The 27,896-nt window shown below is 35.0% G+C and overlaps 1 protein-coding gene across 1 annotated transcript in view; it reads left to right on the top strand.

The window, feature by feature from the left end:
- The first annotated feature begins 313 nt into the window (after positions 1-313).
- LOC150101278 (uncharacterized) overlaps positions 314-27,896 on the top strand; it is a 61,055-nt gene continuing 33,472 nt past the window's right edge. The window contains exon 1 of the mRNA XM_090400578.1: positions 314-390. The gene's annotated coding sequence lies outside the window, so the exon portion shown is untranslated. The remainder of the gene's footprint in view (positions 391-27,896) is intronic.

The raw sequence follows: 27,896 nt of genomic DNA, 5'->3' as shown, positions 1-27,896 counted from the left end.
ATAAAATAAAAAAAGGAACAAAAAAAAAAAGAAGATAAATAACCAGCAAATAGGCATAAGACACCAACGCCCGACTGTCGCTATCCGCGAACCCATTTAAAATAACTGCTTATTATTTATGTAAAGAAAATATTTAGTTTCTCGTCTGCATGTTATTCGTATTTTAATGTAATTTAATTTTAATTAATGAGGTTTTGCTATGCCTCACGGTCATTAATTTACTCGTTTTACAATTGTTTGTTAATACGTATGAGCACGTGTCACTTCGTCTCAGGTTTTTATCCTTCAGCGACCTCTATCGAATTTATCGACGTGAAGCTTCAACAGCTGTTTTCCTCAATGAAACTTTGCATGACTGCTGCATTTAAAAAATGCAACTTCATTTCTGAGGTAAGTACTATTACTAGAAAGTTCGATTAAATTTCATATAACTGGAAAGTTTTAAACAACTATTGCATAATATTATATTTTTCAACTGACCTATATTTTATATATGTTATAACTTCATATAGCTCCTGTCCTCTTCTCTTCCTCAACACATTGGTTTAGAATGACTTGTTTGCCATTACATAATTAATTTCATACGGGGGAAAAGGTAAAGACAAATGCAGTATTTCCCCTTGCCATTGTATATATGCATACAAAAACACTTCTTGGTGAAACAGACCAGTTTGCTCGAGTGACAGCTGTCAGCATTAATTCTTTTCGAAATGTTTCTGATTTGTTCAGACGTATACTGTCATTCATAGAAACGATTAACAGTGATTTCTCGAATGTGGTATTAATCTTAATCGCGCTACAAAACTTCTTTAAAATATTCCAGTACGTTGTTCTGTGAGCGATAAAAAACAAAACTTCGTGCGACATTGCTTTCGGAAGGACAAAAATTCTTCATGCGACGTTGCTGCTTAAACCGGTTAGACAAGTTACTGCTCGTGCAGTCAGTGGGAGTGAATGGAAAAGTGGGTCATGGGTCTAACATACTTCAGTTAGCGCTGCTGATATTCGAAATTGTGTCTGATTTACTGTGCCTTTGTAAAAGAGGAATTGAATTACTTTATTTGTTTTCATTATTCATTCGGTTCCATTTGGACGTAACGTGGCAATAACGCCAGTGATACTAGGTAGAATCAACTGTTAAGAGAGATTACTTAATTAGCTGTAATAGACTATTTTTCTCTGACTTCATGAAATTCTTTAATAACTCAACGTTTTACTAACACAATGTTCATATGGTCTTACGCAATCCAAGTGTAATTGCTAATTTTTTACCTTCAAGCTTTTATCTTACAAACAGAAATTACCTTCCCCACCTTATTTTTTCTTGTCTTCTTAAATAACGGTATTAACAGAATGATGCAAGCATTTTCCTTATAATATCTTTTTAAAAAGACAATTTACTTAAATTACTTGAGGCATTTACTGTGTGTTGTAGATGAAGTCGACGTCTGAAGATAAATAAGTTGTCCTCCTTTTACAAAATTTGTGGCAGCGGACTTTCACTGCTTGTACTCTCGGTAAGTTCATTTCAGCAAACCATAACGTTCTCCAGCTTCCTACCTTCCCTGAAAGTTTTCGTACTCTTCACGTGCCGGTTTAAGTATCTTTTAGTAGGTTATACCTATGAAATTTTTATTCAGTAATTCTGTTGCAATTTTTATTTTCGAATGAGCTATTTTTGTTACTACTTTTAAAATCTAAAAGTTTATAATAAAAATTAAGTAAATCGATTATCTTTAAATAACATTTTATATATATTTTTAATCCAGACTTATTTAAATGTCAGTTTTATTACAAAACTGATTAGTCTTGCCTAGGGCAACGGGAAAATGTACAAGGACATGTCTTTCTTTTGCACATGTGCTTATATTATTCACATTATGGGTTGGAATATCTATCTACTGTACAATGAATTGCTGTAAATGTGAAATATGAGTCTCTACGTGTAATTGCTTAAGGAATTTTAGTGGGAAACGTAGGCAATTTTAAATCTACAGTTAACTGTCAGTGTAACTAACTTTTATAATCCACCTACCTGCTTATAACGCCCCTGATGTGTATTATCAGTTTCGTGAACCCTCGTGTGCAGAGTTAATTTTAAGTGTGTGGCAGTACATTTGCAGTAATAAATAATTTTTTTAATCAGTTCGTATATTGTCAACTCATTAACAGCTGGGTGGATTTTAATAGTATCTGAGGTATGTTTAAAAATCTGAGTAATCTAAATTTCATTTTTTTTAATTTGTTTATTTTTTAAGCCTGTGAAACATTTGTTTCAATAGTATATATATATTGCGGTTAGGTATTTATTAATAAAATTAAGTTTTGTTTGAAAATTTATAATTTGAGTTTCTGGAAAGTTCAATTTCGATAGGGGAGGGGCGTTGCCGATGATATCGGATGAACTGTAGCCAAAAAGAATAAAAGATAGGCGAGAGGGTGGCTATTCATTTGAAGCAATCTGGTGAAATTAAAGCCAGAAAGCAAAATATGCAGTTGGCTGTTCCTATAGACTAGGGAGTTCCAAGGATCAATCATCCGGAAGATATGCATTGGCAAATTAGTACAATTAATACAGGTCGAGTGATTATAATGGGCGTTCAACTATGGAGATATAGACTGGAATAAAAGATCATGGCAGGAAAGAAATGAAATTTATACACTTACTGAGAGATAATTACTTGAGGCAGTATGTGATGGAAGGGACTAGGGGTGGGAGAGTATTGGATCTGGTCATAGGATCAGAAGAGCTGTCCATAACCAAGGTGACCACATTGCTTCCAATTGGTGAAAGTGAATATGCAGTCATGACTTGGGAGATTGTACAACATGAGGAATATTCTGTCAAGAAAGGGAACTACAAGGCAGATGATTATGACAAGCTTTAAATCTGTGCCATAGCATAAAACATTGCAGCGTAAGGATATTAGTAGTGCATGGGAGATACTTAAGGATAATATAGAGAAAGCAATATTAAGTTGTATACCTAAGGTAAGGAGATTAATCAGCTAGGAGTTGGATGGATAAGCAATATCATCAAGCACGAGCTGCAGAATAAACTGCTGTGGACAGTATATAAAGAGAAAGGTGATCAGCAAACTCATGAACAATACAAGGCTCGGCCAAGAAAGGTGACCAAATTCGATTATGAGAAGAATCTAGCCAAGCAGGCCAAAGGAAATCCGATGAGTTCTTTCATCATGTGACAAGTAAGAGGAGGAATAACTATAGAAGATTAACCTTAATGAGTGATGATGATCACCAGGTGACAGAAACATTAAATAGTCGAGTTACTGAGTGACCACGTTGCAAAGGTATATCATCCTATTGAGGTTACTGCTTTAACCTATGTGACAGGCACTAATATGGGAACAGAGTTGGATGAATTGGAGGTTCTTAGGATATTCCAGAATCTCAATGTAAATACACCTGTGGAATTGGATGGGATATCAGCTCGGGTTTTGTGAGAACCTCTGACTAGTCTCAGCTCTAGTGCATTTCCAAGGGAGTTTGAAAGAGGGCAAAATAATTCCCTTGCATAAGGGAGGTTCTAAAACTGCAGTATCAAATTATAGACCAATCAGTATCTGGTGTGAGGTGGTAAAAGTACTGGAAAAATTGGTCAAAAACGGAATTCAAGAATGGGCAGATAAAAATATGATACTGTTATGAGGGGCAACATGGCTTTGTGAAGAGTCGGTCATGCCTTAGTAACTTACTAACTTTTTATAATACAGTAACGGCAGATTTGGATAAAGGAATGGCTATACAGTGATTCTGCTGGATTTTGCAAAGGCATTTGATAGAATACCGCATGGAACCCTGTTATGCAAATTAGACAACTGGGGGATGGATATGACACTTAAGTGATAAAACGGTAACTATTGGACAGATATCAAAAAGTGTTATATGGAAGGGCAGAATCGAAGCAAAAACAGGTGACTAGTGTCAAAAGGTTGAGTGCTTAGATTATCGGTATTTAATTTGTACATAAATGATATAGGAAATACTGTATTTTTTCCGTGTATAAGACGAACCCTACTTTTTCAAACCCAAAATTAAGAAATATATTTTTTAAACATAAAACAGAACACATTTGATATTTTTATAAATATTAAAAGGATACTTACTAATTAGGTAATATTTTTAAGATGCATTTTCTGAGCTAACTTGGTTCTTGTTCTCATGGCCAACCCTTCTCTCCTCATGAAGTTGAAGCACCATTTTGCCTTTCCTGTTAAATCAACAATGTTCATTTCTCTTGCAAACCTTTTTGCCTCGTATTGATTAAGCTTGGTTGACACACATCTCACTCTGGCGCTGCTCCATAATCCAAGTCTTAAGCCTTTGCTCCAAGTTTGGCCGTTTTGCTGGTTTTCCTCTTAAGGCCCTCTTCTTTTTTGGCATCTTGAGTAGTTGTTTTTTTCCTGTTTTATCCACTGTCTAATCATACTCTCAGTGGAAGGAGGTCTAAACTATTTCTCTGAAGCTTTATTTCCATGTTCTTTTGCGTAATTGAATACTTTTAACTTGAATTTTGAAAAATATGATAATGTTTTTTTTTTTTTTTTTTTTTCGGACATTTTTATGGGCTAATGCTCAAAATATTGTTAATGCATTAACTTACCCCTCCAACGAGTTGTAGACGTATTAATGCTTTCAGAGTTCTGATCGGTTTATTCAGAATCAGCCGTAATGACATCAATCGACAGAGTTAACAAAAGCTAGTGATTGGCGGATGCCTGTTCGCGGAGACACGGAACCGGCAGTTTCGCCATGGCAACCCCGGGTTACCGGTTACTCACCGTATGTAAGAGGAATCCCAATTCTTGGCCTAAAAATTTTAGAAAAAAGTAGCGTCTTATACACGAAAAATTACGGTAACTTGAAATATTCAGTGTTTGCTGATGATGATGCGCAATTCGGTAAAGCAGTAGTTAATCAAGCTGATGTGGAGAGCTTTCAGGCCGATTTAAAAAGGTTGTCTGTATGGACAAAAGATAATTAGTAGCAGTTCAATGTGGAGAAATGTAAAGTTATGCATTTTGGGATAAACAGGTTATGCGCTGTGTATCACATTGATGGCCATGTGCTATACGAAATAGAGGAAGCTAGAGATTTATGAGTGGTGGTGAAGAGAGTTAAAGTTTAGAGGACATGTTGCTAAAGGTAGTCCATAAGGTTACTTGACTATTGAAGAACACTAACAAGTAGAGATAAGGAGGTTGTTATTCCTCTTTAAGGCCTTGATACGTCCACATTTGAATTACTGTGCTGAAGTCTTGTCTCCTGGGTTTCTTGGAATGTGGAAGCGGTGGAGAAGATTCAGAGGTGACCAAGATGGTGAGTGGTCTGAGGAATGTTCTCTTTGAAAATAGATTGAGGGTGTGTGGATTGCAGAAGTTGGTTGATATGAGAAAAAGAGAGGATATGATAGAAACATTTAAGTTGCCTAAAGGGTTTTATAGGATTGATGCAAGGGAAATGTTTCAGCACTTGGCTGGAGCGGCCAGAACAAAGGGTGATCCCCGGACGTTTGAATAAAGGTGTGGTTATTAGAAGGTGAGGATTAGATTTTTTTGCTCAGAGTTGTAAATGAGTGGAATGGGTTGCCAGAGTCGGTTGTGAGTGCTTTGTGTGTTAATGGGTCGAAGGAGAGGTATCATACTGGTGCTGGATAGTTTGGGTTTCCGTCAATGAGTCTTCGGACTCCGTGCGGCCGCCCGTACAATAATAATAATTTGCGTATAAATGTCTCGCCAAATTCTGTTCCCTGAAAAGGGAACAGAATTTGCAAGACAACTTTAAAGGATATGAAGTAAAAATCCTTTTTTTAAAAAAATAATGTGTGGAGTCATTTCAGTTATGATTTCATCGTTGTTTCAGTGTAATAGGTGGCAAAATTTTTTGAAATCATACAAAGCCTCGTGCTGACTGAATAGAAATAATGTGGAGTTAACATTTCTATTAAAATTGGTTGTCTCAATTTTAATTTAAATCTGATAATTTCAATCATAATATTTTTCCACAAAATTCGAAACTATACAAAATTGTACTTTGCAGATTGTGTGTTTCTAAATTAAATATCTGCAACACGCATTATCGTTCTCGGACGTCTCTGGCGATTTCTGAGACGGTGAAATCTTAATGGCCAGGATCAGTATAAAAACGGACCTTCAAATTTAAAGTTATCGATCTTTGTCGAACTTGTCGATCATTCTTTACGTAAAACATCTTTCACTGATAACAAAATTGTGTACACACGTTAAAATTGGGTGGGAATAAAAGAAAGTTGAGTGAAACACCATTTAGTCAAAGTACCCTACATATATGCATTACATCAGCGTAAAAACTATTCTGCTTTGATAGTGGTAATAATTAATGTCATCACTATAGAAGAATATTTTTGCACTTCTAGAATAATAAAGTACGGAAATATTCGTTAATTCTTGTCTCATTCATGGAGTCTCAGAACTTCATTGAAGGTCGCTCTTAGTCGACTATATTTCACTCCGCAGATCACGACGCTTTAATTTTCCACTTTCAGTTTATTGCTTAGGTAAGGCTACATTACTTAGAATCTCATCCACTTAATGTCAGTTTCGGTTATGACGAGGGTGCTGTTCAGAAAAAACGTATATTACTTAATGTGATTTAGGAAGTGGAGTGGTGAATAAACTGATTTTTGTTTGGATATGTTTTCTCTCTCTCATATATATATATATATATATATATATATTTACTAATCAAGTTTACTTGTTATTTGCCTGATTTGAGAAAGAAAATGGAATTTATGAAAAAAAATCCCTCCACAAAGCAAGCCAACTTATTGAGCATTGTATATTCTAATGGGATCTCTTCACAATATCTCATTCAGTCTTCTAGATATTCTGTTATGAATTATGAAATTGCTAAAAGAGTGATGACTCAATCCTGAAGATAGAGATCCTCACTGGAATTAAGTCTTCACCGTTTCCATCTTTATCCGTCAGTTCACTGGATGGATAAAGATGCCGCAGTTGCCGCATGGTCACTCCGATGTTCGATTATGTGCCACACTGGGCCTCGCCATGTAGTCCTGTTGTATGCTTTTCTGGAGGCTTCAACTCTCTGAAGGTCAGTCACTCCACACACATACACACCATCCGTCTATTCATTTCATTGACTGTCTACCACTTCCTCTCTTTTCCACAGGAACTCGACCTTCTATTACTGTTCTGAGAAGTCCTCCTTCCATCCTTTCGATGTGTCCAAAATATTTTAACTTTCTTCTGTCAATATCCTTAAAGAGCCTTAAAATTCTGCTGATCTTTTCTAACATCAAAAGCAGCTATCCTTTCCTTATCTGACTCTTCAGATTTCAGGTCTCGCATCCACAAGTCGTTGTTGGAAAAAAAACTGCATCCAAAACCCTCAACTTTGTTCTCCATCCTTCCAGATTTTAGACAAGTCTCTGACTGTTGTTTTAGCCATTCCTAATCTTCTTCTGATGCCTTCTGAACAGCAATTCTTCACATTAATAATGGATCCTAGGCACTCAATTCTTTCTCCATTAAGGTACACTTGTTTCTTAAGAGCTTCCGTGTTTGTATTTGCTTCTAGAACCATAATCTTTGTCTTGTAAGGATTTAGTTGGAGTCCTCTGTTATTACTGATCTTGTTAACTTTATGAAGAATTTGTCCTAGTTATTTCTTGTCATTAGAGAGGAGTACGGTATCATCGGCATACATCAGATTACTGATCAATTTACCACTTATCCTAATTCCTGTCTTGACCTTATCCCCTGCTTCACGCATGATGTCCTGTGCATATATACTAAACAAGTGAGGCGAAAGTAAACATCCTTGCCTAACTCCTTTTCGCACGTCAAGCCAATCAGTCAATCCAACACCTGTTCTTACCATGGCTTCTTGCTCCCTGTACAAGTTGGCTATCAACTTGATAGTGTGTTGAGGAAAATCCATTCTTTTCATTACTTCCCACAGTTTCACATACTGACCACAGTCAAAAGCTTTAGTCTAAGAAACACATTACCAGTGGGAGTCTGAATTCTTTATATTATTCTGTGATCTGTCTAAGGCAAAGGATCTGATCTCTGGTGCCCTTACCTTTCCTGAAACCTGCTTGTTCCTCGGGCATCTCTGCCTCAATCCTATTTAGCATGATCTTCAATAAAATTGTGCTTGCATGAGATATTAAACTAATAGTTCTCTAGTACTTGCAAGCTTTCATATCTCCCTTCTTATGTAGTGGCATGAAAACCGACTTCTTTCAATCCCTAGGCCATGATCCTGTCTCCCATATCCTTGTAATCAATCTATGAGACACTTGTTCTTCCATCCCCTGTGGCCTTAATTAACTTTGCTGGGATTCCATCTGCACCTGGGACCTTATTGCTGTTAAGCTGCTTAACTGCTCTTTCAACTTCTTGCTTAATTGGAGGAGGTTCCAAATCGGAATTATCTTGGTGAGAGGGCTCCTCCAAAGTTTCTTTATCCACTGTATTGTACAATTGCTCACAGTATTCTTTCCATATGTTTTAGATTTCCAAAATCTTCTGTTAGCAATGCTCCATTTCTGTCTTTGATGGCATTCAACTTAGGCTTAAACTTGTGTTTTAGGTCACGAACTAAATAAAACATCCTTTTATAATTGTCTCCTCATCTGGAACTCTCTGTTCACATTTATTAGTATAGAAATTTCCTTGTCCAGCTTGATGGCTCTTCTGACTTCTCTATGTAATCTTTTATATTTTTCAGTTCCTGCATCTTTGTGTTTTTCCAACCACCTTTTTTGATTAGTTTCCATGTTGAATCTGATATCCATGGGTCTCCTGGTGTTCTTATTTGGCCGAGATATTTCTTGGCTGTATTCTGTATTATCTTGACTCCTTCCCAAAGCATTTCTGGTGAGTTCTCAATGTGAATCTACTAGGAATTTCTCTAACATCCAATCTGGTGGAGTTGAAAACCTTCAAGTCAGGCATGAAGTGTGCCTGACTTGGAGGTTTCCAGAGTCTTAGTCATATTTTGGCTCTTACTAGCTGAAGCTCTGTACCACAATCTGCTCCATCATGTGCATACATCTCTGACATGTATACACATCGGAGATGCTTGTCCTCCACTGCTGGAGAGCCAGAATGTAATCAATCTGGTACCTTTACCTGTTAGTGTTAGATATCCAAGTATAGGAAGGTCTTGGGTGTTTCTGAAAGCACGTATTGGTAATAACTAATCTGTTAGAATGGACAAATTCCAACAGTCTTTCACTACGGGTGTTACATTCACCCAAACCAAACATGCCACACTGTGGCCTGACTCTCATACTCTTTTCCACTTTTGCATTTAAGTCCCCTAATATGTAAAATATGTCTCTCCTTGGTAGGCAGTCTAAGTTCTCATAGAATTCTTCACTCTCTCTTCTTCAAGTCTGTGTGTGGGTGTATAAATTATCATGACTGATACATTGCAAAGCTGAGCTTTAAGTCTAATAGAAAGTATCCTATCATTATCTAGGTTATAACCAAGAAGGCTTCTTGCCTGAGTGGCATAACTAGAGGGGTATGGAGGGGATAGTCCACCCCGGGCGGCACTTTCAACATTTTTGAACTTTTGCAGTTAATTCTAAAAATACAGTCTCGAGAACTCGGATCCAAATATTTCAATACTATTGCGAATTTTCCTCACAATTCCAGTATGTGTTTTTAGTTGTGAAAAACTCTAAATAAAATCACATTTTATTTAGAGTTTTTCTAAATAAAATGTGATTAAGAATTACCTACATTACTATGAAATAGACTTCGCCAATGTTATCGACGATTTTGCTAACAGAAAAGCAGTAAAATAACATTTTAGAATGTTGAAATTAAAGTTTTACTTCAAAAATAAACATAGTAATTTAATATATTTCCCTCTACATTGTTTTGACTTTCTGTAATAATTTTCGTTTGTATTGAGAGGGGTGGAAAACTCGGGACCGCCACAGCTCTATCTATGCAACTGTCTTGTCTGAACTGTCTTTAGTATCACAACTATCCCATGATGCTTTGAGTCACCACCTGAGTAAACAACTAGCTGCCATCCTGTCTTTTAAAGTGACCTTAGTAGTATGCCAGGCACTAGTGGATCAAGATAAGATAAGGAATCATGACATGATTGGGTGTTCAGATGATGACGTCATTGTGTGTGTGACGCGATGCGTTTGGAATGTTTGGAATTTTTCTGGGGAACATATGTACCAGTTACTTCACGTTGTTAGTTTGGTTCACATTTGGAATTGTGGGTGATGGTTGGAAGTAAGAAATCATGTCGTGATTGGTGGGGCAGTATCAACAAAAATAGGGGTAGGGTGAATGGGGGAAGCAGCATCCATATCCTGGATGTGTATTGTTATCAGATGTAGATAAGTGATGTAATTTGTTAGTTGTAAATAAGTGACGTTATTGTTTTGAATGGAAAAGGGGAGATATATTGTGGATAAGGATTTGTGTTGTGATTGGTGGGGCAGTATGAACAAAAATAGGGGTAGGGTGTATGGGGGTAGCAACGTCAGTGTCGTGGATGTTTGCTGTTATCAGACGAAGATAAGTGACATCAATAATTTGAATGGAAAAGGAAGATGTATTAGTGGATAAGGATTGTAAAATAATCAAATTCTAACAGTCGTATTGTTAGAATTTGGTGCAACTGTTTTTTTTCTAGTCTGGTGAAGTTTTCTACAGATATAGTAACAAAATTGTCACTTTTCAGGTGAAATCTTCTCCACTAACATTCACTATTAATTTAATACCCGATTCATTTTGCTTTCAAGAGTTGACACAGTTTCTTGAAATATTGAGGGCTTGCATGAACAAATAAGACGTAATTTACTGCGTGGATTTTCAAAAAAAAGGCTCTGGCTAGTTTATGGCAAGAAATTTCACAAGAAAAAAAAATTCACTTGTACTTTATTCATTTCAAAAGACACAATTACATCATTAGCTATGACATCTGTCTTTTTTTTCATTCTCCTAATGGAATCGTATGTGTTAAGTTTTGAAAAAGTAATTATTTTTTTTAAAACCAATACATATAATTCTAATCAGAATAACTGTGGGAAAAAAAGAAATAAATAACTGATTGGCCTTCTCGGACTATTAATTTTACCTTCGATAAAATATCTACTGCTTCTCTGTAAAATAGCAATATTCTAACAGTCATACTTTAAGTATGAGTGTTTTTTCCTAGTACCATAGTAACAAAATTGTCTGCCAGTCATGTTTTTAAACATTTATCATGTACAAATATTTGAAAAGAAAAATGTATCCTTCTTTTCTACACCAAACGTTTTTTTAAGAGTTTTGGTAACGTTATGGGTTAAAATATCTACTGTCTCTGTAAAATAACCAAATTCTAACAGTTTTACTTTAAGTATGAGTGTTTTTTTAGTCTGGTGGAGGTATATACATATATAGTAACAAAATTGTCACTTTTCAGTTCATTGGTACTTTATTCACAAAACTACAATTCCATCATTTGCTATGGTCTCTGTTTTTAATTCCCAACACTAGAATCTATGCGTGGTAAAGTTGTGAAATAAGTTTTGACTTGCACTCATGTCACTTGATTTTTACTTTTATCATGTACAGATCTGTGAAAAGAAAAGTAAAACGTACCTTCTTTTTATTTTTGAAAGCAGCATAAATGTTTTCTGCCTATTTCTTATTGTTACCTTGCTACGAACATTCATTTATCCTGTCTTCTCACTCCCAAAAATTTGTATTTGGGGAGTTGAGAAGTTTTAGAAATGTTATGGGTTAAAATAGCAGCTGACTCTATAAAATAACAAAATTCTAACTATTGCATTGTTAGAATTTGGTACAACTGTTTTTTTCCTAGTCTGCTGAATGTATCTACAGATATATTAAGAAAATTGTCACTTTAAAGTTCATTTTTGTACTTTATTCAAAACTACAATTCCATTATTTGATATGGCCTCTGTTTTTGATTCTCCCAACACTAGAATGTATGGGTGGTAATGTTGTGAAATAAATTTCGACTCGCACTCAAGCCACTTGATTTTAACTTTTATAATGTACAGTTGTGTGAAAATAAAATAAAAATGTACCTTCTCTTTATTTTTGAAAGCGGTGTAAACATTTTCTGCCTATTTCTTCTTGTTACCTTGCTATTAACATTCATTTATCCTGTCTTCTCACTTGTCAACTCCCAAAATTTGTATATTTGGGGAGTTGAGAAATTTTAGTAACATGAGTGGTTAAATATCAGCTGTCTCTCTGTAAAATAATCAAATTCTAACAGTCATGCTGTTAGAATTTGGTACGAGTGCTTTCTTCGTTTGGTGGAACTATCTACAGATATAGTAACAAAATTGTCACTTTTCAGTTCATTTGTACTTTATCCACCAAACTACAATTCAGTTATTTGCTATGACCTCAGTTTTTTATAACCCTATACTAAAACAGTATGGGTGGTAAAGTTCTGAAATAATTTTCGACTTGCAGTCACTTGATTTTAAACTTTTATGTACAGATGTGTGAAGAGAAAAGAAAATGTACCTTCTCTTTATTTTTGAAAGGAGCATAAATGTTTGCAGTCTATTTCTTCTTTATCCTGTTTTGTCACTCCCCAAAATTTGTATTTGTGCTATCTGCACACAGTATGATACCTTTTTTTTATTTTCGATACCAAACTTTTAAAAAGTTTTAGTAACATGAGTGGTTAAAATATCAGTTGACTCTCTGTAAAATAACCAAATTCTAACAGCATGACTGCTAGAATTGGGTATGAGTGTTTTCTTTTAGTCTGGTGGAACTATCTACAGATATAGTAACAAAATTGTCACTTTTCAGTTCATTTGTACATTATTCACAAAACTACAATTGTTATTTGCTATGACATCTGTTTTTAATTTCCCTACACTACAATAGTGTGGTTGGTAAAGTTGTGAAATAAGTTTTGACTCACAGTCACTTGATTTTAAACTTTTATCATGTAGAGATGTGTGAAAAGAAAAGAAAATGTAACTTCTCTTTATTTTGAAAGCAGCATAAACATTTTCTTTCTATTTCTTCTTGTTACCTTGTATGAATATTAATTTATCCTCTCTTCTCAATCCCCAAAATTTGCATTTGTGTTATCTGACACAGTACGATACCTTTTTAAAACAGAATTGCATTAAGGTATCTAAAGTGATGGATTTATTTATCAAATTCTAAACAGCATAAGTGTGTAAAAATTTCACTGTGAAAACCACAACAACAATAACACATCTTTGTTCATTTAAGTTTATAAATGCATATTTTAATTTGCTGAAATATTATTTACAGAGAAATAAATTAGAAACATGTAATTACCTAAAAAAAATATTCAAAGACCTTTGTGGTTCACTCAATATTTTACTTTACTGGACCAAAAAACACCACAACACAATATGATAGCTGCTCTGAATGAACGAATTGGTGTAACTGAAAAGCCACTCGACTCTATTGTTTTTCCTTATAGTACTGTTTACCTGACCCTTACCCTGACCGTTCCTTCTAAAATGAAACATTCATGCAGATGATGGATGGACATGTTGTTGGATAAGATGTTGATGTGAGATTATCTTACTTTGTGACATCATTGGGCAAACCTTATCTCTGTGGCTCGAATGGTATTCTGTGTTATTTATCCTTACTAAGTATTTTATCATCAAATGGCATTTTTGATGTTAGACCATTTGAATATTTCTCTCACTCATGTGTCCGAAATTGTTGGGAGATGGGGAAAAAATATACCATCCGGTGGTGGTTGTAAAAGGGTAGTCAAGAGGGTGACAATGGTCTTCCCTGCAATACTCCTCACCCATCTCCCAACCCCCATTCGCCCCCTCCATCCTCCTCCTCCAGAAGATGTCTGCTCACCCTAGTAGAGATGAGCAAGCTCATCATCGTGGATGTCTTTTAGTGATGTCACTTCGAACTGATACTGATAACTTCAGAGCAATAAAACGCATTTTTTTTGCTCTGAAGTTATCAGTATCAGTTCGAAGTGACATCACTAAAAGACATCTGCAATAATGGGCTCGCTCATCTCACTGGGGTGAGTGGACATCTTCTGGAGGAGGGGGGAGGAATGGGGGTTAGTGGATGGGTGAGGAGTATCACAGGGAAGACCACTGTCACCCTCTTGACTACCTTTTCACAACCACCACTGGATGGTATATTTTTTTCCCATCCCAACAATTTTGGACATATGAGTGAGAGAACTAGTCACATGCTCTAACATCAGAAATGCCATTTGAGGAAAAAAATACTTAACTTAGTAAGGATAAATAATATAGAATACCATTCGAGCCACAGAGATAAGGTTTGCCCAATGATGTCACAAAGTAAGATAATCTCACATCAACATCTTATTCAACAACATGTTCATGCATCATCTGTGCAAAAGTTTCATTTTAGAAGGAACGGTCAGGGTAAGGGTCAGGTAAACAGTACTATAAGGAAATACAATAGAGTAGAGTAGCTTTTCATGTTGAAAGTTTATTTCAGGCGTAAACATTGTTTGCTCACATTTAGATAAAGGATTAAACTAAAAAAAAAAGAGTAGCTTTTCAGTTACACCAATTCATTCATCCAAAGCAGCTATCATATTGTGTTGTGGTGTTTTGTGTCCAGTAAAGTAAAATATTGCGTGAACCACAAAGGTCTTTGAATATTTTTAGGTAATTACATGTTTCTAATTTTTTTCTCTGTAAATAATATTTCAGCAAATTAAAATATGCATTTATAAACTTAAATGAACAAAGATGTGTGTTATTGTTGTTGTGTTTTTCACAGTGAAATTTTACACATTTATTCTGTTTAGAATTTGATAAATAAATCAAATTTAGATAACTTAATGCAATTCTGTTTTAAAAAGCATCGTACTGTGTCAGATAACACAAATGCAAATTTTGGGGATTGAGAAAACAGGGTAAATTAATATTCATACAAGGTAACAAGAAGAAATAGACAGAAAACGTTTATGCTGCTTTCAAAATAAAGAGAAGTTACATTTTCTTTTCTTTTCACACATCTCTACATGATAAAAGTTTAAAATCAAGTGGCTGCAAGTCGAAACGTATTTCACAACTTTACCAACCATACTATTGTAGTGTACGGAAATTAAAAACAGAGGTCATAGCAAATAACACAATTGTAGTTTTGTGAATAAAGTACAAATGAACTGAAAAGTGACAATTTTTTACTATATATGTAGGTACCTCCACAAGACTAGAAAAAACACTCATACTTAAAGTAAGGCTGTTAGAATTTGGTTATTTTACACAGAGACAGTAGATATTTTAACCCATCACATCACCAAAACTCTTAAAAATGTTTGTCATAGAAAAGGATACATTTTTCTTTTCTTTTCAAATTTGTACATGATAAATGTTTAAAAACATGTGACTGGCAGAGAATTTTGTTACTATATCTGTAGATACCTCTACGGGACTAGAAAAAAACACTCATACTTAAAGTACGACTGTTAGAATTTTGTTATTTTACATAGAGGCAGTAGATATTTTATCGAAGGTAAAATTAATAGTCCGAGAAAGCCAATCAGTTATTCTGATTAGAATTATATGTATTGGTTTAAAAGAATTTTTTTTTCAAAACTTAACACATACAATTCCATTAGGAGAATGAAAAAAAAAGACGTGTGATAGCTAATAATGTAATTGTGTCTTTTGAAATGAATAAAGTACAAATGAATTTTTCTTCTTGTGAAATTTCTTGCCACAAATTAGCCAAAGACCTTTTTTTTGAAAATCCACTCAGTGAATTAAGTCTTATTTGTTCATGCAAGCCCTCAATATTTTTGAGGGCTTGCATGAACAAATGAAAAAAAGAAACTGTGTCAACTCTTGAAAGCAAAAAGAATTGGGTATTAAATTAATAGTGAATGTTAGTGGAGAAGATTTCACCTGAAAAGTGACAATTTTGTTACTATATCTGTAGATAACTTCATCAGATTAGAAAAAAATGGTTGCACCAAATTCTAACAATACGACTGTTAGAATTTGATTATTTTACAGAGAGACAGCAGATATTTTAGCCCTTCAGGTTACTTAAACTCTTAAAAAGATTGCTGTAGAAAATAAAAAGGTATCGTGGTGTGCAGATAACAAGTGAATCAACATGCAAATATTGCTCGCCATAGGATGATAAAAACCAAAAGCATTATGACTTAATAGTCAGACCTGTTCTTGGTTTAAATGATACCAAATGATGAAAACAATATGGGTATGAATTTCAAAACTTTGAAAAGCTGATGAATTTCTTGCTTGCTGTGATCATAAATATTTATTTGAAGGTAAACCTCTTATTTTTCTTTAAGATTTTTCTTTCTTGCTTGCTTTCTTTATTTTTTATTTATTTATTTTTTGATAGTTCAGATTGTTTTCAAGAAACATGATAAGCCTACTTATAGACAAAATATATATAAATTTCCCTACTGTGAAAAAAATGTTGGGCTGAGAGGACAACAGTCAATTGGTACTAACAGAAATGAGTCAAGCAAGGAGTTCGTGGTAAATTGTTGCTTCTCCTGTAAAAACCAAAGTTAATCTTGTTTGGAAATGTCACATGGAGAAAATCACATGAATTACACATACTGTCTAAAGTTCCCATAGTCTGAAAGACTGGGGAAAACGAAGTGAGCAGAAATTAATGAGTAATCTTCAAGAAAGACTAATGACAAAATCTATAGTGTGTGGGGAAAAAAATTCCCACACATTTACTTATTTATTGCTCAGTTATTCTGGCTAGAAAATGTAGTTAACTGATTTTAAAGTAAAAACGAGAAAAAAAAATTACTAGTCCTAGTACGAAATCTACCCGAATTCCAAAAACAGGGAATCACATGTGGCCAAGGTTCCCATTATGTTTTACTAAAATCTGGGACATTTTGTAAAAAAACCAGGACATGTTAAAACTTAAGAAAACCAAAAATAAAACATATTATATATGTTGCACTTTAAATTAAATACTGCTATAAACATAGATTAACATTAAATCCACTTTAATAAAGGATTATTAATCACAAATATATTTAATTAGAAAAATATTTATCAGATTTATGGACCTATTCAATAATTTTGTTTTCTTTTGATATTTGATCATAGAATTCAGCACAAGAGAAATTCTTAAAATATGCCTTTACAATGATTAAAGCTTTTATTGTCTCAGTTTTAAGTCTGTTTTTTTCATCTGTCGAGAGCACATTTATTAATGAAAAAACACATTCAACAGCTGCATTAGTTTCTATCAGTGCTAAACAAAAACTAACCAGGCATTTAATACTCTCAGAATTTATACTCTGCTTTGTAAAATGAGCAAATATTTCCCACCATTTATCACTGACACTTTGATCCTCCTGTTCACTCCACACTTCAAATTTGCTTTCACAATATTTTTTCACACATACAAACTCATCAAATAAGTCCTCTTCATTCACTGTAAAATTTGGTGACACTGTCTGCATAAATATGTAGCTTTCTTGTATGTTCTTCCAAGTCACACGATCCTATCCCTTGAAATAATCCAATCCATAGACTGAAGAGGTGTGAGAAATGATGTACACCCCTCCTGAATATATATTCAATACAGTTGCAGTAGAAATCTACTGCATAGCTTTCAAACTTTTCACTGTTATGTATTCTTCTTTTTCTAATTCTTGCAACTGTTTTCTCACAGTAGTTGTAAGAAACGTTTCTGCCTTCCTACAATTTAACCTTTCCACCAATTTGTTTGTTTCATCCTTCACTTCAATTACTGTTATATCTTGCTTTTCAATACATTTAATGGTATCATAAAAGGTTTTTAACTGGCTGGCAAGGAAATGAAGGAGTGTAATTGAAAGTGGATTTTCAAAGAAATTTTTGCGACTGATAGGACATTTGTCAATAGAAAGAAAATACGACTTCAATGACGGGAACATGTGAATAATCCTCTGGATTGCAGGCAAAAGAGAGAGCCATCTTGTCTTGCTGCTACCCAAAACAGTTTTATACTCTGTGTTTGCGAATTCATAAAATGATTTAAGTTCCTCAACTCATACACAGTATATGTGGAAATGTTTGTAAATCTTGTTAATTATTAAATGAAGATCGATAGGTAAGCAATCTGAAGCATTCTGCATAGCATTATGTATCACATGTGCAGGGCAACCAATTCCAATTAAATTGTTGCATTTTGAAGTACAATTATTCTTTCCCTTTCTCTTCTTTCCACCAAAGTTTGTATTTGTGTTATCTGCTAATATAGAAATAACTTTTTTCAGGAGATATAACTTCTGTAATACTTCTAACACATAAGAAAATAAAACTTTTGAAGTTTCACCACCTAAATTAACTAACTCCAACACATTCACCTTCGCACCGTTTTCTGGATGATAATAACTAATGACCAAAGGCACTAATTTCATATCAAAGTGGTTTGATGAATTGATTAATACTAATATAAAACGAACTTCTTTTAGCTCTTCCTCAATCTGCTTTGTCGCCAACTGTGCAATAACATTGTTTATTATTGCCTTGCACTTTTGTTTGCAAACATCTGAGTTTATCGTTGAAAATGTTTTTCACGATGGTGGTTGTGCAGTCCATGGAGTTAAAGCTGTGGTTATGCATCGATGTGTGATATGCAAAGGTTGCTTCCTGCACTGCCAGTGATAACTCTTTTTCCCTTTCACTCTTGGTTTTATTATTATTATTCGTGACACCTCCAATGTCAGACGTATTTTCACAATTAAAAAATTACTTACACTGCAGTTAGAAGCCTTACTTCGAACAGCAGCGTTATTTGTTGATTTTCACGTGGTTGACTACATCTGACCAACCATCATGCGAAATGCAAAATTTACAGTACATTCCACATTTTCATCTACACACCTTAAATGAAAGGTAATTCTCTTCTAATATTATCATTAATACTGCACTTACATTTCGGCATTATAGGGGCAGAAAACGATAAAAATTATAACATGCAAAGTATTGATCAAGTAAGATACTATTATAACAGAAGTATGGGGAAAAAGAACATCGCCATTAGTTACTATTAGTTATTATTAGTTAGTTATATCATTTATAATACTAATGCTTATTATTATAAATAAAATTTATTATCAACAGTGTAATTGAAATTGGTACTAAAAACGAGATAATATTCGTTTATTCATTTTTTTCTGAAGGACACTTAAAAAAGCGAGACTTTTGGAATAAACTGGGGACATTTTTATAATAAAACGGGACGAATGGGAACCCTAACGTAGCCTCAACTCTATGATGTCATTTGGACAGAAAGCATGGGAAAACATAGCACGAGCACCGTGCGAATGCAATTAATCAAGAGAAACAAATTGACAAAAATCTAAAAGAAGAAATAGTCAACTACATTTCAGGTTATTTTCAGAAATTTCGTTCTTTCAATTCATATGTTTCGTGTGTGTGTGTGTGTGTGTGTGTGTGTGTGTTGGGCTGTGGATAAGTAATTCAACTATTTTGGAATATCTATTAGCATTAAGAAGTGCCATTCTGGAAAGACTGTGAGTAATTTAAATTATCATTAGAATTTCTAGACTACATACAAAAGTTGTTGTAATTCATTTAAGTCTCCGTTTATTTTAATTTAATTTTTTAAATGCCGTTTGGTTTTTCTCTTGACTGTAAACTAAAAATACCAATAGCCAACATTTTGTAAAAAAAGATAACGTTAATTAGAAAAAGTAATGAACTTTAAGATCTTAAATGTAGACAAATCAAAATATTCGGATATGTTATGTATATGAGAATAAAAAAGTGTGTTTGATGGGGACATCAGCATATAATTAATTATTCTGAAAAGGTTGAAACGCTGCCACCATCTGGACTCTACTCTAAGAATTCCCATAATCAGGAAAGAAATATCACACACTTATTGGAAAATTAGTACAGCCATCTGTAGACAACCAAAGACAAACCTTGATGACAATGACGGATGTTTGTCACCCTGGGAAATTCCAAGATATATTATCTCAAAAACATCACCCACAATTTCATAGGCAAACCAAAACACCATGTGATGTTACTGAAATTTATTTCCCATAAATTTCCAAACACATAATGTCATGACTCCTTATCTCTAAACATCACCTATAATGCAATATGCGACCGAACATACCACGTGATGTCCGTGACAGAAGCGGAGCCCCGAGCGAAGTTGTAAACATTCCAAACTTTATCTTATCACTATCCATCACCCATGATGCCATATGCAAACCATTTACTTATCTACATCTCACAACAGCACACATCCATGACACTGACGTCGCTTCTCCCATTCACCCTACACCTATTTTGTTTAAAGTGTCCCACCAATCATGAGACGAATCCTTATCCACTAATATATCTTCCTTTTCCATTCAAATCAATAACGTCACTTATTTACAACTACAAATTACGTCACTTATCTACATCTGATAACAACACACATCCACGACACGGACGTCGCTTCGCTCATTCACCCTACCCTTATTTTTGTTCATACCGCCCCACCAATCACGACACGCTTCCTTATCTCCGTCAGCACCCACAATTCCATACGCGATCCAAACTAACAACGTGACGTCAATGGCACACATGTTCCCCAGAAAAATTTCAAACATTCCACACTCATGACGTCATAATCGGAACAACCAATTACGTCACGATTCCTTATCTTATCTCGATCTTGTCACTAGTTCCAGCCATACCACTGACCTTCTCCATTCCATCTGGTCTCTAATTATGAGGATGTTAATTTTATACCTATCCATATCTTTACTGACAGTCTCAAGAGTACCCATCTGTAGACCCAGAACATTCCATGTGCCTATGCAAAATTCCCATCTGAGATTAATCCTATACCTTCTGTGTTGCTCATTCAGAATATCACTGATTTCTGTTGGAGACTGTAACATACTTCTCGAACAGGACCCTCTGCCTAAGCCCTGAACGTGGCTTTGATTATTCTGCGCGAAAGCCGATACAGCATAATATGTATTATAAGGCACAACCATATTAGGATTTTGGAGTGAAGTCACTACAAGAAGAAAGTGGTAAGGTTGTAGAAGCCCTTCCCACATAAGATGAGATGAAATAGCAAAATAGGAATTAGCCTTAGCTCTCGAATACTCTAATAGCATCGGGGGAAGGAGCGAGAAGAAAAGAAAAAAAGGGGAGGGACCAGTCTATGGACAATATAACAGATATATATTACATGAAGTAAGGCATGGTCCAGCATCAGGTACCTCGGGTTTGCCACGCCTGTACTCACTAAAGGGAGCCCTTGAGTCCAGTTTAAGAAGGGTAAAATTTAAAAGAAATTTACTTATAAGTAAACAACAACAAAAAAAATTACCGCAATATATCAAGTAGTAGAGAAAGAGGAAGGTGACTGGTGGAACGTTGATAATGAATTGGTTCTTTGCATTCTGTACAACGCTCCATCCATTCCAGTTTTGAAGAACGCACATTAATCGGCTGATCGACTTGGAAGCAGTACTGATTTACAGAACTACTTTAAACTCGAAGGTTATTAAATGTTGAATTTGATAAGTTACTGTTCTAGTCAAGTAATCAAACGGTATCTTATCAGCTTTCTTGCTCTAATCAAGCTGTTTAGGTATTTCATATATAACAAGTGTGTATTTCTTATCAGTGCAAAAGAGAATGTAATCACTATCTTTTATAAGTATGGCAAGGAAAAAAAAAAATATATATATATATAATGTCAAACATTAAGGCTCTTGTTTTGTTTATGGAACATTGTTATGTAAAAGACAAATAACACCTCAGTTATTGAGGAACTATTCTCGACTTAGCAAAAATTTTAAATGCCAAGACTCAAAAGGTATTTTTTGGAACATAATTTCAAAAGACTGGAAAGACTACACGAGAAAATTCCCATTGGGAACATTTCTACTTGTATAGGAAATTTCACGGTAACCAGTTGCCGAATGACTTAATAATAAATTTTAAGGTTAGAAATTCAATAAGACAGATAAAAGTTTAACAGAGATAATCAATTAAAATATATATGAAATATGCGTTTATAAAATTCCATGTGATATATTGCTCTCATACGTTGATTCCTCGAGTTCCCTTGAATTGACCATGCCATAGAATACAATGTAGCAGCATAAGTAAGTTGTACTGATTAAGAAACTCTGACTGTGAAGTCATAATCACATAAAACATTCACGTGCTAAAAATAAGACAAGTACTGAGGAAGAGGGAAGTAGGCTGTAAATTACAGCACTGCTTTCATGATATTTTTAATACTTACCATATTGTTGATGTATGGTAGTTCTCTAAAAACGATGTCAGCTATGTAGCATAGCCTAAATTGCAGCCAAATTCTTACACCTTTACTCAGTGCTCGACTTACATTTTTTACTTATGAGATGCTATTTATGAGATTTCATTTTAAGACAGAGTAGTAAAACAGTCCACCAGCGAGATATCCTTCTGTTATTCCCTCGAAACTTCTTCCTCCTTTTCGTCTAGTTGTACTGAAATTATTATCGGTACAACTAGACATACGAAAAACTCGTTCCAAACCGAGTCGAAAACAGTTGAGCGATGTAATCTGTTCAGAAATCGAAAACGCCCCCTGATCCCCAACAACCGTTGTATTTCGATTAGTCTGAATTTCCGGAAATGACTGTGCAAAGCGAGAAACAACAGTCTCAAAATTTGGTTGAAATTCGTCGGAGAATGTGACCCGTAAACGTGTTTGCAACCCACGTACACACACTTGCAACCTTTCTTCATTTTTAGTCCAATTGGGCTAAATTTTCAGTGAGTCTTAAGGAACGTCAGAAACTGACATTTTTCCATTTTGCAAGATCGGGAGGGTGAATTTAAAAGATACGAGTGAGAAATGACGCCGTCATTCCTTATTTTATTCAAAATACCTGCCCGCTGTCTTTTCCAACAAGTATGCCAAAACAGTTAAAAACCGATTTGACAAAAATTGCCTACATATGCATATCACTGTCTATGCCTATCAAGTCTTTTGCTGAAAAGACGAGAATATTCTTGAATAAATTGTACCAAGTCATTTGACCCTGATGGTATCCCCCCTCCCCCACGAACTCCTGAAACATGTGTCCAATAGCTAACATAAAACCTATATGTTATCCACACTGTCAATCAGCAAGTACCTTTATAGAATAAAAGCGCAAGCCTATATCCAGGGAAATCTTAAAAAAAAAAAAAAAAAAAAAAAGAAGATAACCATGACGTGAAGGCAATGAAATACCTTTTATCTCAGTTCTGTAAAAATAAATAACGGAGAAAATAACCAGTTATCAGTATCATCACTTGGACACCAAAGCAATCGTTGGAATTCTTCCACTCTCAACCCACAGCCAATGTTATAGTCCACATTCCCCCACCCATGCTCGCTCTAGATAGACACTGGAATCGCTGTTGATATTCAGAAAACATTTGATTGGGTAAGACAGACTTGCTTAGCAGACCATCATCATCTCGTCTACATTTTACGCTTTGGAAGCGGTGAGAAGTGGATCATAAATGTGGCTTTATCCCAGATTTCCCTACATTGTCAAAGCGTCGCATGATTCAGTAGTTTCGCTCATCCCTTCTTTCCTAACACAAATGGTCTTTCATTTCACTATAATCTTCTTAACAGCAGACTCTCCATTCGTTTTCTTCAATCGTCAACCATGATGTGCTCAGACATTCAGAGATTGAAGATCTATGTAACCATTGTGTTAAACACGAATCTATTGACAATTGTTGTGGATGGGTTTAGGGCAACCGTCAACTTAAATACCAAAACACAGGTCTGTCTTCTTTTCTCGCAAGGAAGAACTCATTTCACCTCCCTTTAACCATGGCGACTCCCAGAATCTTGAAATATGTCTCTTGTGCTGAAATATACCTATAGCATTTCCTTGCGCAAAACACATTGTATCCTTAGTGTTTATAAATCACGAAATCGTTTATTGTGTTACTTGCACGTACAACTGGCATCGCTATACAAATCAGAATTCCCGTAATGTTGGAATTCTATTTTTCAGCGTGATTCGTTTAGTGGACTGCTGTCCACTAAGCGTTGGGTTTTAATATCACCTTGTTGGGTTTCTAGTTAGGTTTTAATGTCATCTTGGATATGGACATTTGTGAACGTCTATGATAGAGGAATATCACCCTCCAGTCAATACCACCAGCATCCTGTTTATCGGATGTCTGACATGACTTGACAAATTTCAATACTCCGGAGCTGGATTTTCAAAATATTGGAATCTTATCCTTCCCAGGGTGCTAATAGTAATCTATTAGTTTTTTGGATCGGCAATGAAATCGTTTATCAATACGATATGCTTCGTTGTATGTGGAAGGAGAGTTAAATAAGAAGACTCGCAGACATATCCCCATACAGAAATAACCCAGTTTCTTTTCTAAACTTGGCCTCTTTTCAGCATACAACTATACTTGGATTCCAGTGTTAGAAGATGTGAAATTAATATTAATTAATAGATGCAACCTCTAGAAGTGTCTTCGAGTGACGCTGTCCTTTCACAGCAACCTCCACTTCAGTTTTGCCTGATGCAGCTCATATGAACAAAGTAAAAAAATAACCATTATAAGTATTTGCCAAATTGTATCCAAATCGCTTAAACGGTGCAGCTTATGGACAAATCTGAAGGAACTTAACTTCTCGTTAACGTGGGAGGTGGGGGGAGAGATCTTTAGAAACGTAAAAAAATTTCATTGCAATTAGGTAAATACTGCAATTATTTAATTAGCGAAATTTCTCTGTTTGAAAGTGGTGAAATTAGTTAAACTCGTCAGATCTCTTTTCAGCATTTTTCAGTGTTTTAACTTTTTAAACAAGTTTCTCTCTTCCTTTATCCATATCCGAGGTTAACCATACATCGTCATGGGATAAGAAAGTTTTTTTTTAACATGTTATCATATTCGAATATTTCCCTCCACTGGTCTTCCGACTTTTTGGTAGTGCCTTTAAAATTTCATACCTTCTCAGTAGTGTATTTCAAAAACAGACCTGCAACAAGATCGAAAATAAGATCCATCTATAAGTAAAGAGGACTTAAAAAAGCATGCTTAAATTTAAAATATATAGTTGTAGATCAAAGGGCTGCAAAAGGTAGCGTGTGTCGATTTGTCTTCCTGCACAAGGCTAACGGGATGGTATTTCGTTGATAAAACCACTCCTTAAAAATAAGAAAAAAACATTTCAATGTCTTGATTTTTTTTAATACTTCGTTTTCTTTTCTCTATTTCACTACCGCAATGATATGAAATAAGTTTTTTTTTTCCTCTAAATTGAACAGTTTATTAACAAGACGATCAAAATGGTAACAATTATTCCAGTATTCTTGGAATTTAAGGAAATTTGAGGCATTATGTACATCAGATCTGCACGCGAAAGGTTGCAAAACTAAAAGCATATCAGTGCCGTGTAGGCATTCAGAATCGCTATTAAATTTCTCATTAATTTAAATGATTCAACTATTAAACTAAATGTTAATACTTTTTCGATATATAACTGGTTAGTCCCATATATCTAAACAGCACTTGATTCAATTCCATTCCACTCGTGATCGTGCACGTTTCACTTATGTATTACAGACACACATTCTTTCGTCTAATCTAACTTTACTATTACAGTAAATAGACAGTCTGAAATAGCATTATTCAAATTTGCATTATTCAATGAACGCTGTGGAGTTTTTTAGGAATATGTCAAATTTATAGAGCGTTAAAGGCCTGAGTAGCTCAGTGGAATTGGCGCTTGCTTCCACTGCGCTAGAGACCGCACGAAGATAAACCTATGGTTCAGGTCTAGTAGCCAACTGGAGGAACTTTCTTAGCCGTTCTTCGACCGGTTCCCGAGTTGGTCGATCTCTGGCAGCGGTTTTTTTCTCCCGAAAAATCGGATTTTTCGTCCCGTAAACTCAAGAAAATCGACCGTAGAACCCATATTATTTCCTACAGTAACATATCCTGTTATGGCAGCACTTGTTTGCCGGTCTCTTCATCGGTGGCTGTCTATAATTAGTGATAGAAATGAGCCAGCTATCTCTAATTGGCTACCGGTGGAGATTGAACTGCTCAATCAGTCTCCAAAAGCTAGATAGGGTTCAAAGGACTTGCCTCTATTCCCTATACGGGAATAAAAGGCGTTAGCTTATTATTATTATAGAGAGTTAATGATATGTCAACCAGTTTTGGTCGTTTTCACACCATACATAATTTTCTTTTGCTACTACAAAATAGTCCAGTTCGATCAGGCGAAATTAAGTAGCGTACCATTATCATCAAATTCCCGCTTTGTACCCTCAAGGGGTGTACAAAATATGATAGTACCACATGAAAAATTAACATCATTACTAACTTCCTATCTACAATTTTCCTCCAAATCAGTCTGTTACCTGTCAATACTACAACATTATCCGATCTTATATTTCTGTCTTCTAAGGCAGCTTTTACCGTATCAATCCACCTATATGTTGGTCTTCCTCTGGATCTTTTTACTGCCAACCCGGCAGAGAACACTTGTTTTGCTAATCTTTCCTCTCCCATTCTGAGTAAAGTACCGAATTTTATTAAATGTCACGTACACACTGCAGAATTATTAATATAAGTTCAGTTCATTTTCAGCAATAAAAACGCTTCAATTAAAATACAAAATTGAAAAGCATTGACATCTTTTGGGTGCAATTCAAACTCAAATTTTTTTGCGTTCCATATAGTCAATATATAATTTCCTGTCGAAATTATATATTTCAGCTTAATCGAATATACATTATGATTTCGACGGGTTCTGTTCCACTGTGCCCGAAAATGCCCCGATTAACGAAATCTTGGAAGATTTCCAAGTACCTAATTTTAATAAAAAAATCGGCAGAGTCAGAGCGCAGCATAATTTGCGAATGGGAAAAAATGAATCTAATATTTGAACCTAATGAATCTAATGCTCACACATTTCACCATAATAAGAAGAAAATGTTGCAACAAAATGGGCTTAAAAGAGAGAACAACTAATTATTGCATGATGTATTGCATGATATTAGCCTCTTGTATATCACTGCTACGATTCAACATGCCTCTTCCACTTTTTCTTCTTACAGGCAGTTCTCATCCAGCTGATTCTTTCTACTTGTATGTTCTCATTTCGCTACTCATCACCTTTTTTTTTCTCTCTCTCTCTCTCTCTGGATTCCCGAACTGAGAAAAGGGATGTAAAAAAATGTAGTAAAGGATATTCATTTTCTTCCTAGCTAGAGACCAATCCAGTTTCACTTTAACCGTTTGGCGGATTTTTGAATAATATCGACACTTTTTTGCGATCGGCCGTATGTCTAAGTTTTGTTTAACCTTCTTTGCTCTCTTAATTCCCAAAATACTTCTTTCAATCGCTTTTTGGCATATTTTAAGGTGATTTTTTGTAAGGACAAAGTTAGATGCTATAAGTGAATGTGGGCAGAAATGTCAAATCGTCCTCTGTTCATTGGCTCAGTCTCCAGCAATTAATCCATACATGGTTATTCCTTTTTTTTCCCTCCATAGGTCTTGTCTATTAATGAAGGATGTTATTTTTAGCAGATAAGTAGACTCTAGCACTTATTCAATTGTGAAACCATCTATCAAGACAGCAATTTTTGAACTACTGATTTGTTTTCCTGTAAAATTCATTTCAAGGCCCCACCAGTTTTCTTTGTTCTGATAGTTTATTATCCCAATTATTTCAGTGAAATCTTATGAGAAGTAGGCAAAGTGCTCACTTTCTTTCCTAAGACATTGATGCTCTTGTTTTCTGAACACATGTTCAAGCGTAGGCTATTGACTCACCTTG

The sequence above is a fragment of the Typopeltis vanoorti genome, chromosome 11 (assembly GCF_054136105.1).
Source record: "Typopeltis vanoorti isolate ZY-2024b chromosome 11, IOZ_Tvanoo_1.0, whole genome shotgun sequence".
Lineage (NCBI taxonomy): Eukaryota > Metazoa > Arthropoda > Arachnida > Uropygi > Thelyphonidae > Typopeltis > Typopeltis vanoorti.
This window is presented reverse-complemented; position numbering and strand designations above follow the sequence as displayed.